We start from the raw sequence: 14,333 nt of genomic DNA, 5'->3' as shown, positions 1-14,333 counted from the left end.
CCAGGTCTCTCCCTTATGTTTACCAAGGACTTTAATAGTACTTTCTTTTCACCTTTTCATCCTGAAAGCCTTCATCATGCCCCTTCATGATCTAACAACCAAATTTCACTACTCCTTGATATATTCTATTCTAATTTCTTCATCTCAACTGTTTCAATCATCTATTTCTGCAGTGACCCCTGGAAGGGTTCTACCTCTAAAACCAAATGCCACGTCTACTCTCAGAACTACTTGTTTTCCTACCTCTCCAACATCTTACACTCCTTGAATTTACACTTTGACTTTTTCAATGCCTTTAATTCATCAGCCCTCCTACCTATTCTCCGAGGCCACCATGTCCCTTTAAACTTTACCCCCTTCTCTACCTAAGAGAGATTCTAGGGATAGTGAGGCATATCCCTGTCCCTGTCCCTTCTCTACCTAAGAGAGATTCTAGGGATAGTGAGGCATATCCCTGTCTTCAAAGACAGTAACCAGCACTCTCCATTCTCCTACCCCCTTGATTTTTCCACCATACCTATTCTGCCATTCCCCACTCACAAACCAACCCAACAATTTATATTTTCCATTCCTGTTTACAGATAACAAAGTACTACTGAGTAAAATCCTATACTCCTGACCACCAGTTTCCCCACCACTGACCACCTCCACTGCTATCAGAATTATCTTTTAAAATATAAATTAGGCAAGACTTCAGGAATGGCGGAGTAAGGGGCTCAGCGAATCTCCCCCCTCCCAAAACAACAATATAGCTGTAGAAAATTGTCAAAAATAACCATTTCAGGACTCTAGAAATAGACAAAAATTAAACAATAAGTTGACAAGTGTTCAAGAAAACCCACTGAATCTTGGGTAAGAACAGAGGGAATCTATGGTGTTTCAGCCTCAGGCTGTTCACACACACCCTCACCCCCACCCCCACCCCGCTAGCTCCACTGGAGCTTATTTTACAAGGGCAGGGCAAGACAAGCCATAAAAACTAACAACTTGGCTGCTAGAGGGGAATTACTTGTTCAGGAATAAGCACAAAAAAGTCCTATGCCCAGGGGTATTGAAAACAAAAGCAAACTCCTTAGATCAAGGAAAAACACATCACAGTTACCTGAGGTCACAGTATTGGTGGGACAAGAAGCAACTGAACGGCAAGCCTGCCAAAAGTTTAGTAGAAAGATTAGAAAACAAGACAGCTCTACTGGGACTTGATAAACTCTCTCATATCCCTGGTGATCTAGAAGGCTATGCACATATGCAAGGCTAAACTCAAGCTCAGGGTACTGGAGAGGGCCCTAGTTATCTACACTTCCCTGGCTGAATGTGAAGCTTGGCACGGGCAAAGGGAACACATAAGAAAGCCTAGTAGAAAGTAAAAATCAGGTAAGATCCATAAACTCCCCGAACTTTGAATTTGCTGCCTAACCCACACACTATTTAATCAACAAACGGTGGAAGATGGAATGCCCAGGTCGCTCAGTGGTTGAGCGTCTGCCTTTGGCTCAGAGCATGATCCTGGGGTCCTGGGATCGAGTCCCACATTGAGCTCCCTGTAAGGAGCCTGCTTCTTCCTCTGCCTATGTCTCTGCCTCTCCCTGTGTGTCTCTCATAAATAAATGAAACCTTAAAAAAAAAAAAAACGGCAGAAGACAATAAGATCCCAAGGTGCTTAAAGACAACATCTAAAAGAAAGCATTGGCTGACCACTAAACTATCCTGACCCCAGGTAGGACACTTAGGAAGCCAGGCTTACAAATAAAAAACATTTTTTAAAAAACTGAAGAGAAATATCAATGGGCTACACACTATGTACATTCTGTGAAGATAGACTCTTCAGAATTAGTCAAGGCAGGTCATTAAACAAAAAAAGAAACAAAACCATAACAGCCTCTGGGGGCTGGGTATCAGAACCTGAGCTTAACCTTTTAAGGACCTGTGGACTGTTTTCCAAACTGGTTGTGCCCACTAGGATGGTTATGATTTTTTTTTAAAAAAGGAGAATAAACAAGTGCTGGCAAGGATGGGGAGAAAACTAGAACTCTCCTACACTGCTGGTGGAGCTGTAAAATGGTGTGGCTGCTTTGGAAAACAGTGTAACAGTTCCTCAAAAGGTTAACAATATAGTAACCATATATGACCCAAAAAATGGAAACAACACAAAATGTCCATCAACTGATAAATGAGATAAGGTACTGTGAAACTGAATAAAGAAAACCCCATTTAAAATACAGTCAAGGAAAAAAAAATAAAATGAAATACAGTCAAGGGACGCCTGGGTGGCTCAGTGGTTGAGCGTCTGCCTTTGGCTCAGGGTGTGATCCCGGGTCCAGGGGAGTCGAGTCCCGCATCGGGCTCCCTGTGGGGAGCCTGCTTCTCCTTCTGCCTATGCCTCTGCCGCTCTGTGTCTCTCATGGAAATAAATAAAATATTAAAATAAATAAATAAATAATAAAATGCAGTCAAATATGTTTGCTTCTGCACCATATATACTAAAAATTGGAAGGATACAGAGAAGATTAGCAAGGCCTCTCAGCAAGGATAACACGCAAATTCGTGAAGCGTTCCATATTTTATTTTAAAAAGTGAAATAAGGGATGCCTGGGTGGCTTAGTGGATGAGCGTCTGCCTTTGGCTCAGGGTTTGATCCCGGAGTCCTGGGATTGAGTCCCGCATTGGCTTCCTGCATGGAGCCTGCTTCTTCCTCTGCCTGTGTCTCTGCCTCTCTCTGTGTGTCTCTCATGAATAAATAAAATAAAATCTTAAAAAAAATAAATAAATAAAATAAAGTGCTACCGGGATGCCAGAAGGGGGCGGGCGATCTCACGCCACACCACTCTTTGAAACCCTTTGCAGACCCAAGGGTAAGAAACTTACTTTACTATCCCAGCAGGATGGAGGAAGATTTCCTCCTTGCCCAGCAACAGCAATGGGAGACCATTACAACTCAGCCAATGAAAATCCACTACACTTCAAACTCCCAGTTTACACTAATGGAGTTTTTGTTTATAATAGCCCCTCCCAACACCCCCCCTCCTTTTCTCTATGAAAGAGCAGTCCTCTCCTTTTTTCTCTGTACTTGTCTATGGCTTTTGCTATAGCTGTCTTGTCCTGAATTGCCATTCCTCTGCTACTCCCAACTAAACCCTTTTTGCTGGTACATTAACTAGCTATTATACTTTTAAGGTTGACAGTGCATTTATACAATGGAATACTATTCAGATACAAAAAGGAATGAAAAAAGTACTGCTAGATGCTACGACATGAATAAACCTTGAAAACACTACACTAATGAAAGTAGCCAGGCCAAAAGGCCACACACTGGATCATTCCATTTATATGAACTATCCAGAGTATGCAAATCTATAGAAACAGGAAGCAGATTAGGGGTGGGGGGGGGCTAGGTGGAAGGAGAAGTGAAAAGTGATTGATAACCAGTACAGAGTTCCTTTCAGATGTGAAACAAATGTTCTGAAATTAGATAATGGTCACAGTTGCATAACCTTGTGAATATACTAAAAAATACTAAGTCATATACTTTTAAGTGGTGAATTTTATGGTATGTGATTTACAGCTCAATAATAAAAAAAACTAATGCTAAGTGAAAGCATCCAGATGCAAAAGGCTATATAGTGTATGATTCCACTCATATGAAATCTCTATAAAATGCAAGCCAATAGAGCCATAAAGCAGATTAGCGGTTGCTTGGAGCTAGGGGTGGGAGAGGGGAATGACTGAAAAGGGTACAAGAGATCTCATAGCCTGATGAAAATATTCTAAAATTGGATTGTGGGCATGGTTGCACAATTATATAAATTTATTAAAACTCATTGAATTGTATACTTTAAATACATGAACTTTATGCTATGTAAATTATATCTCAATAAAGCTGTTGCTAAAAAAGAACATACAAATCAGAGCTCCTTAGGAGAAATGGCAGGTTTGGGGAAAGAAATATACATGTAAGCTTTGTGCCAGAAATCAAGCAAGTATGGAATCTTAATGAGTAGTGTCAAAGGGATATAGGAGGCAAAGCTCTGGCAAAATATAGGATGATTTGAGCATTAACAAGAATAATGATGAGCAGCCCTGGTGGCTCAGCGGTTTGGCGCTGCCTTCAGCCCAGGGCCTGATCCTGGAGACCCTGGATTGAGTCCCATGTCAGGCTCCTTGCATGGAGCCTGCTTCTCCCTCTGCCTATGTCTCTGCCTCTCTCTCTCTCTCTGTCTGTCTCTCATGAATAAATAAATAAAATCTTAAAAAAAACAAGAATAATGAATCCAATCAATGAAACCCATTGAATACATATTTTAAAAACACGAGTTCACAATGAGAGAGAACAAAAACAATTCATTAAATATCACTGAAAATAAGTAACTAGGGCACCAACTTTTTATTCTGAAAATTGCCAATTAAGTTCAAGATCAAGAATTAAGCATTTCTCTTACCTTCTCTTTAAAGGTAATCCAACAGACATAGTTGATGACAGAAAGTTTACTTTCAGAAACTAATTACTGTAGAAGATAAAATTAGGAAATCACCATTTTGAAACTCCTAGTAAAATAATTACTTTTGCCAATAATCATCAATGGATTAAACCATTAGATATAAGATTGATGGGAAACATCATAATGAAGGAGTCAGGTATCATCTGTTCATTTAGACATGTGCCTCCAGATGTGATTCAAAGTGAATTACATAGAAACCTCTGTGAAGTATACTTGACAAAAAAAAAAGTTGAATCTGAATATCATCAAGCTTCTAAAACTAATGCCCATCATAAACAAATATGGAGTACAGAGGAACAAAGTAAATGACAGCATAAGAAAGCAAACAGACAAATCCATAATGTGGGATTTCCTATGGGACAACTGACCCACTTTCTGCAATAAGCCAATGGCTTGAAAAAGAAAAAGTGAGATTCAGTGCTTTAGATTAAGAAAGACTTAAGTGATAATAATCATCTTGCATAAATAAACTTCATACCCCTTTGATTAACTCTTCCCCCATTACCTCCCTCGCCTTTGAGTGTGGAGAATATTTCACAAATATATCAAATCACCAAGTTATACACCTTAAATACATACAAGTTTTAGTTGTCAATTATACTTTGTTTTAGTCTGTTGGGGCTGCTATAACAAAATACCATACATTAGGTGGTTTATAAACAACAGAAATTTATATTCCACAGTTCAAAGGGCAGCGAATTCCAAGATCAGGGCACTGGCAAATTAAGTCTGGTGAAAGCCTGCTTCCTGGTTCATAGATGATTCTATTCTTGCTGTGTTCTCACATGGTGGAATGGGTGAGGGATCTCTCTGGGGTCTCTTTTATAAGAGTGCTAATCCCATTCATGAGGGTTCCATCCTCATGATTCAATCCCTTCTCCAAAGCCCCACCTCTTATTACCATTACATTATTACCATTACATTGGGGTTAGGTTTTAACATATGAATGTGTGGGGGGACATATACATTTAGTCTATAGCAACCTCAATAAAGCTGGGGGGAAAACGAGATCATAACCAAATGTAATGTGTGAACCTTGTTTGGATCCTTATATGAATTAACCAACTATTAGACAATGTTTTAAGATAATCTGGTAACTTTTATAATAAACTGGGGATTAGATTATTAAGGAATTATTAATTTTGCAAGATAGCATAATCCCAGCATGGTTATACAAGAAAACATCTACCTTTGAGACATGCTTATGAAATTAATAGGGATGAAAAAGCATGATGTATGGGATCAGCTTTAAAATACTTGAGCAAATTTTAAAAAAGATCTTATTTATTTATTTGAGAGAGAGAGAGAGAAAACAGAGAGGGGGAGGCAGAGGGAGAAGGATAAGCAGACTCCCCACTGAGCAGAGATCCTGACTCATGGCTGGATCCCAGGACCTTGAGATCACAATCTGAGCTGAAGGCAGATGCCTGGCCAACTGAACTACTCAGGCGCCCCCAGCAAATTTTTTAAAAGAAAGAAATAACAGAAAAAGAAAAAAAGAGATAACTGAAACACAATCAGCTAAATCTTGATAATTACTAAATGTGATTAATGGGTATTATGAGAGTTCATTATACTATTTGCTCTACTTATGAGTATATTTGAAAATACTTAATTTTTTAAATTCACAAATCTAACCATGTCACTTCCAAGCATAAAAACCCTTCAGTGGTTCCCCAAGGTTCACAGACACAAAGTTCAAATCTACAACAGGGTCTATAAATCCTTCCATAACATGGTCACCAACCTCATCATTTACAGCTCCCTAAATTCCAGCCACTAAACCTATTTCACACTTCCATGCCTTTGTATCTACTGTTTTCACCTGTCTTTATTATCACATTTCTTCCCACACCTTTCTGGCCTGAGAAGAGCTTTCTGATTCCAACACAGGTCTCCTCTGTGACGCCTTTCTTGACCTCCAATAGTCTACTTTGAGATTTGAGCCTTATTCTATCACATAATGTCTGGATTCCAATCTGCAGTCTTTGCTTAGGTTTGAACTCCTGTACCCAAGACCCTTGTTACTGGGATCCCCAGAGCCTTAATATCCAGTCATTCCATGGCTCTCACTGCTCTTTCCCACTGACAGACCTCAGAGTCACTGTCATAGGGCACAACAGTCTCAGGTTCAAGCAAGTGGAGGATGGGCACGACAGGCCCCTCATTTGTCTTACCCTAGTCCTGGCCCTGGTCCTCCTCAGACGTTACTGTCTTAGCATTAAAGTCCTTTATCTTATCTTTTACCACTCTCAGCTCAGTTTCCTTCACTCACATTCACCAAACTCCCCTTTAATACTTGGCATACTGGAAAATGTGCCTCTCTCTATTTGCGAGTAGAAAATTTGCCCTGGTTGTGGGCCCTGGTTGCTGAGTATAAGAGCAGTGTTGGTATTGCACCAGCCACAGAAATGGAAATGGCTTAAATCCTTAGTGAAATTAGACATAAGAACCACTACCATCAAATCCTAAAAGCTTGAAAGTACTCAGCAGATCCCCTCAAACCACTATAAGTATCCATCTACCTTTTTTCCTCTAATTAAGATTGTCTTTCAGGAAAGGAGAGAAAATGAGTGAAAATATCAGTGAGTGTGACAAAACATGAGAGACGCCTAACTCTGGGAAACAAACAAGGGGTAGTGGAAAGGGAGGTGAGTTGGGGGTTGGGGTGACTGGGTGATGGGCACTGAGAGGGGCACTTGGCGGGATGAGCACTGGGTGTTATGCTAAATGTTGGCAAATTGAACTCCAATAAAAAAATTATAAAAATAGATTGCCTTTCTTTCAAGTACTAGAACCTAAGTTAAACTTTAAAAACTTATTCAATGGTATTTTAACAACTAATACTATAAAAATTTTTATTTTTCTTTTTAAAAAATATTTTCCATTTTTTATTACTTAAATGTAATGTTTCACTTATGCTATGGGTTAAGTAGGTCATTATCTCCTATTCCAGAACTATAACTACCACTTATAAATAAATGGTTTCTCGGATAAAATTGTCCAAAACCTCAAATTGCTAATTTAAATAAACTTAAAACATACAATCACAAAAGAATTAAATATTTACCTTTCCAATCATGTACAAACTGTATTTTAGGATACCAAATAGATCTAATCAATAAGGAAAATTCTTTACAAAAGAATTCCAGCTAATGGGGGCACCTGGGTGGCTCAGTGGTTGAGTATCTGCCTTTGGCTCAGGTCATGATCCTGGAGTCCTGGGATCGAGTCCCACATCAGGCTGCCCATGTGGAGCCTGCTTCTCCCTCTGCTTATGTCTCTGCCTCTGTGTGTGTGTCTCTCATTTATAAATAAATAAAATCTTTTTTAAAAAAGAATTCCAGCTAATGGATGTAGGTGGAATTATAGGACTAGAAAAATCATCAGTTTGAAACCCTTTATGCAACGGCTGATTCAAATGATGATCATCAATGGATGCTAAAACCCATAGGAGAAAGACAAATGAGGAAGGAATTTTACAATGGAAGAATCAAGAGGTCACCAATCTGCACTCACCACTCAATCACAACATCACTAAAAGTAGAACAACCAGACATTGGAATAGCACGTATGAAGGTTTGCATTCAAGAGGAAAAGAGCATAGCATTCTCCAATGGATAACATAGTTTAGAATGACTGAGATACAGAGTTTAAAATGGAGACTTTTGGTAAACAGAGCTGAGGCGGAGCAAGACATAGGGCCTTGTAAGCTATGCAAAGAATTTTGGACTTTCTCTTAATGGGACTAGAAGTCATTGAAAGGTGTGTTTTAGAAAGTTTTTCCTGGATGTAGTATGGAGAATGATTTAAGAGTAGGAAAGAATGGAGGCAGGTAGATGAATTAGGAGACGAAGCAATAGTTCAGGTGAGAGGTGATGGTGGCCTGGACTAGGGTAGTGGCAGTAGGAATAGAGAGAAATATATGGATTCAATGCATATTTAGCAAATAGTCCTGAAAGGATTTGGTGATAGAGTAACTAGAGGGAGGGTGATATGAAGGTTTGAGGCTTGGGCAACTGAGTTGACAGTGATACCATTCACTAAGATAAAAAAAAAAAAGAGGAGGCCCAGGTTTAGAGAAAGAAGATAAGAATGAGCTCAGTATGGGAAATGGTAAATTTGAGGTGCCTATGCACATAAGCAGATACATACACAGAGTCAGAAGCTCAGAAGAGAGGTCTGGGTTGGACATACATTTGTGTGAAGGGAATGTATAGTAAACAGCTGAGGCCATTGGAATGGGTAAGATGGGGCAGCCCGGGTGGCTCAGCGGTTTAGCGCCAACTTCAGCCCAGGTCATGATCCTGGAGACCCGAGATCAAGTCCCACGTCGGGCTCGCTGCATGGAGCCTGCTACTCCCTCTGCCTCTCTCTCTGCCTGTGTGTGTGTGTGTGTGTGTGTGTGTGTGTGTCTTGTGAATAAATAAATAAAAATCTTAAAAAAAAAAGAATGGGTAAGATGACCCTAATAAAAAAAAAAAAAACAGCAAAGCATAATGCATGCCCCTGGAGCCCCTTATCTTCCACCCTTAGCAATCCCAGGCCAAAGCAGAAAAGAAGCCAGATCAGTGAATTCAAGAATAGGAGGTGAGGTGGGATGCCTGGGTGGCTCAGCAGTTGAGCGTCTGCCTTTGGCTCAGGGCGTGATCTCGGTCCTGGGATTGAGTCTCACATCAGGCTTCCTTCATGGAGCCTGCTTCTCCCTCCGCCTGTGTCTCTGCTTCTCTCTGTGGGTCTCTCATGAATAAATAAATAAAATCTTTAAAAAAAGAATAGGAGGTGAGGAAATAAAAGGTGAATGAAGGGGAAGAAGATGAAATGACAGAGACTGAAGAATAATATGAATTTGTATAGCACTTGGGGCTCCTGGGTGGCTCAGTCAGTTGAGCATCTGACTCTTGGTTTCTGCTCAGGTTATGGCCTGATGGGTAGCAGGATCAAGCCCTCATCCAGCTCTGCACTAAGTGGGGAGTCTGCTGGAAGATGCTCTTCCTCTGCTCCTCCCCCCACTTGTACATGCTCTCTCTAAAATAAATCTTAAAAAAAATTGTATAGCACTCATCTGTGCTGTCCAATTAACTCTTTACCGTATTGCCTTATGTTGAAGTGTTCTTCAAGAAATGCCTCATATACATGTCTAGTCTCTTCTCAGTAAAACTGTAAGCTCCTCATGAAGCTTTTTTAAAAATGTTCTTTCTATCCTCCACTATATGTACAGAAGTCAAAGAGCTGTTTAAGATCAGGAGGCTTAGTTGCTGACTACAGAAGAATAATCTCCTAGGTAGGCAGTATCTTCGTGGCATCACAATGGTCATGGGAATGGTGCTCGCAAGCCAAACTAGCTAATCTGACAATTAGCTGGATTATATGCCAATGTATTGATTTACAAAGGGAAACAAGTTTATCTCAAAGACCAGGACATGATGATCTGTAAAAGGCAGTCCCTCTAAGGGAGGAGGTATATTCAGCAGGCCAGACTATATATTAAAAGGTTGATTTGTGAGCACATTTTTTTTGAGAAAGTGTGTGGGTAGAGGTGAGGGAGGGACAGAAGGAAAGGGAGATAGAGAATCCTAAGCAGGCTCCACACCTACTGCAGACCCACACAGGGTTCAGTCTCACAACCCTGAGACCAAGACCTGAGCTTAAATCAAGTCGGATCCTTAACTAACTGAGACACCCAGGCACCTGTGAGAACATTTTTAAAACAAGAGTTTATATCTACAAAGGATATATGCCCACCAAATTATACAAACCTGAAAAACTATCTTTCTCTACTCAAGATATTTCTATAAAAAGCCTACCTAACCAGAGTGGGGGGGGAGGGCAAGAGAATTGGTAAAAGAAAACTTATTCTTACTTGTAATGTCTTAATATTTTTAAAAAGAAGTATTCACATATTACCTATGTCATCAAAAATAACAAAAAGAATCCACAGAAAAGGCTAAAGAAACAAAATATTGGGGATCCCTGGGTGGCTCAGTGGTTTGGCGCCTGCCTTTGGCCCAGGGCGCGATCCTGGAGTCCCGGGATCGAGTCCCACATCGGGCTCGCGGCATGGAGCCCGCTTCTCCCTCCTCCTGTGTCTCTGCCTCTCTCTCAATCTCTGTGTCTATCATGAATAAATAAATAAATAAATCTTTAAAAAAAAGAAACAAAGTATCATGCTTTCCCTTTTCAAGCTGCTTGCAGATAACTACCCTTCACCCTACTATTCACAGAATACTATCTCAGATGGACAAATTTTAAGGCTGCTGAGTAAATTAGGGTTTCTTTGCATTATTACATTTAATTCTCTTCTTCCTAAGACTATACACTCTGGTCTTTGATGGAAGCTTGAAAATATCCTATTCTCATTAAAAGAAAACTTAGAAGCTCTTTCTTAGGGTAGGTTAATTCTGTACATGTCTGCTTTCAGATGCTCTTTCTTAGGGTAGGTTAATTCTGTACATGTCTGCTTTCAGATAGCTACTTTTATCCATTACATTTAGTTTTACTTCATTTTAAGACAAGGACCTTTTTCCAATCCTTATTTGCAATTCTGAGAGCACCTTTCTATAAGGCACATTTCCTCCTTTTTAATAAGGTGTATAAGTATTTGCTGACCGATATAGAGGATTTAAAAAGAAGGGCACATTAATAGGAGGTTTTGTCAGACAGATCTTTGAAGCTTGAGCTAGTTGTCCTCTAAAGTTCCTTAGATTCAATGAAGGTTCTGTGATTAAGGTAGAATAGTCTAAGGTCTCTGAAACATTTCTCTTTGCCTCTGGCACCAAGGAGGACAGAGACCCAGTAAGACTGGCCAATTTCCACTCAAAAATAAGCTTGGACTTTGTGAAAGACCCCCATTTTACAATAAACAAGCATTTCTATGATCTTGAAGCACTGACCCTATGAAAAAACTAGCAGTTGGATCTATTTTTTGTATTGTGACAGGTCTGTTTGTTCAGATCCTGGATAGAGTAGCAACTGAAGGTAGATAAACAGCAGCAACTCTTATTTGATGGATTGACTTAACCATGGGAGAAAGTCTCAAATCAGGCTGAAAAGATTTGAGCTCCACTCTGCCCTTATTGATATTTTTATATAGTTATTGTATGAAGACTCTAATGGCATACGAATCAAATTTGCAAATGATAAACTGGAAAAGATAGCTAGTATACCGGATGGCATTCGAGATTCAAAATAAGCTCTACAAACAGGAAAAATAGGATAAATTTAACAAGTCAAAAAGAAAGAGATCAAGACTTATACTAGGTCCTAAAACACAGCTGTGCAACATCATGAACCTCCTGTTGTAATGTGCAAGTACCAAATGAATGAACAAAGCCACAGAGTTAAAGTCTTATAGATTTTTAAAAAGATTTTATTTATTTATTCATGAGACACACACACACACAGAGAGAGAGAGAGGTAGAGACACAGGCAGAGGAAGAAGCAGGATCCATGCAGGGTGCCTGACATGGGACTTGATCCCAGGTCTCCAGGATCATACCCTGGGCTGAAGGCAAAGCTAAATCACTGAGCCACCCAAGCTGTTCAGTCTTATAGATTTCAACTAACTGTAGGCTCAGCGTAAGTTAACAGTGATTGGTATAGCTATCAAAAAAGGGAAGGGGAGCAACTTAATCTTGGCTTGCAAGTAGTAGTAATATAGGCTCTAGAACAAAGAAAGTCATTGACCCACTCCTCTATACTGATCAGAGCATGTACCTGAAATAGTACATTTCATTCTAGATGCCAATCTTTAAAGAGAGATATTAATGAACTGAAGTATGAACAGAACAGAACAGAATAACCAGAATGATGAGTAGATCTTAAAACTCTACCAGGAGAATAATGTCAGGAAAGGAACTGGAGATATTCAGCACAGAGAAAGCAGACAGCAGAGGAAACCAATTACCACTGTTTTCAAATGTAAAGACTTGTCAAATATTAGAGCTGACCGACAATGGCAAAGACGGTCTCTGGAGCAATTTGCTCAAATAATGAAGTGTTCAAGCATAGACCTAGATAATCACTTGATAGCATATGGAAAGTTATTCAAAAGCCTAGAATAAATCCTAAATCTCTCTGCTAACAACAACAAAAAAAGCCCAAAAGCTATGACGTTCCAGTAACAATAATATACCCAGCACCCAGATCTTGGTTTCTAAATATCATTCCTCACTTAAGGGAGCCAGAGCTCCTTAAAGAAATAGCCAGTTCCAGGGCTGGAGTAGGAAAATGAGCCTGAGACATTCTTGCTGTTCCAAAAAAGTAAGGAAGTGCTAAAGAATGGTGGGGACATGCCAATGAACACAAATCAGCTTAAAGGCTCCCACTGGCCACATTAAGCATCAAACTGAACAATGACAGTAAAACAGAACCCATACTCCAAATAAGAATCCGTGTGTCCATACTGATAACCAATCAATCAATACATGGGGGTAAAAAGAAAGCTTTTCTTGGGACGCCTGGGTGGCTCAGCGGTTGAGCATCTGCCTTCTGCTCAGGGCTTGATCCTGGGATCTGGAATGGAGACCCACATCGGGCTCCTTGTGGGGAGCCTGCTTATGTCTGTGCCTCTCATAAATAAATAAAATCCTTTTTTTTAAAAAAAGAAAGCTCTTCTTTACAGTAGAATGCCAACTAATAAATGTAGAACTAGAGGTGTATTTTAAAAGTCACCATTGAAAAAAATAAAATAAAATAAAATAAAAGTCACCGTTATTCCCATATCATAGTAATAACAGATTCAGGCAAGAATCATCAATGAATGTTAAAAACTCCTAGGTGAAAGTCTGATGAGAAACAAGATATTTATACAGCCTCAATGGGTTCTACCACAAATTCTATTAATTGCAAAGGGGAAAATAGTTAATTTGCAACAGAGAAAACTAGCAGGCTCACTTTAACCAAATAGTCAAAGTTAACCTTACTGACTGTGGGGCAAACTGACATCATGAACCTCCTGTTGTAATGCACTGAGAACATATCACTTCTGTGGCCTTCCTACAAAAAATGCCTAACCTGAGGGTAACTATAAGTAAACATCAGTCAAACTCAAACTAAGGAACATACTACAAAATAAGTGCCCTGTCCTCTTCAAAAATGCCAACATCATGAAAGAAAAAAAAAAAGACTAAGGCACTATTCCAGATGAAAGGAAACTAACATGACATGACAAATGAATTCAATGCTGGATTTTATTCTATACCAGGAAAAATTTGCTATAAAGGACATTATTGGGACAGGATGTAAAATCTGAATATGAAAAGTAACAGTATTGTATCAATGTTAATTTTCCCGATTTTGATCATTATACTGTGGTTTTATAAGAGAATGTCCCTGGTCTTAGGAAACACATGCCAAAGTATTTTTAAGAGTATAGGGAATTTATGCCTGCAAACTACTCTAAATGATTTAGATAAAGAGATAGATAAGGAAACAGAGAGGATAAGAAAGTAAACATGGCAATGTGTTAAAATTTATGAATCTGGGTAAAAACGCAAATGGAAGAACTTTGTACTATTCTTATAACTTCTTTTTAAAAATTTTAAAAAGATATTTTTATTTATTTCTTTGAGAGTGAGAGAGCGCAAGTGAGAGAGCATGAGCCAGAGGGAGAGGGAGAAGCAGACTCCCGACTGAGCAGGGAGCCTGACACAGGGCTCAAGCCCAGGACCTTGGGATCATGACCTGAGCTAACGGCAGACACTGAGCCACTCAGGTCATAGGATCAAGTCCTGCATATGGCTCCCTGCTTGGAGCCTGCTTCTCCCTCTCCCTCTGCCTGCCACTCCTCCTTCTTGTGCTCTCTCTCTCTCTCTCTCTCTCTCTCTCTCTAATAAA

The 14,333-nt window shown here is 39.6% G+C and overlaps 1 protein-coding gene and 1 non-coding gene across 9 annotated transcripts in view; one reads left to right on the top strand and one right to left on the bottom strand.

Moving 5' to 3' along the window:
- LOC129517739 (sorting nexin-12) overlaps positions 1–14,333 on the bottom strand; it is a 167,654-nt gene that overhangs the window by 119,087 nt on the left and 34,234 nt on the right. The gene's annotated exons all lie outside the window — the stretch shown is intronic.
- Positions 2,457–2,564, top strand: LOC129518925 (U6 spliceosomal RNA). The gene has a single exon (XR_008666263.1). It is a non-coding gene; the product is annotated as a U6 spliceosomal RNA (small nuclear RNA).

Source organism: Nyctereutes procyonoides, unplaced genomic scaffold, assembly GCF_905146905.1.
Source record: "Nyctereutes procyonoides isolate TBG_1078 unplaced genomic scaffold, NYPRO_anot_genome, whole genome shotgun sequence".
Lineage (NCBI taxonomy): Eukaryota > Metazoa > Chordata > Mammalia > Carnivora > Canidae > Nyctereutes > Nyctereutes procyonoides.
This window is presented reverse-complemented; position numbering and strand designations above follow the sequence as displayed.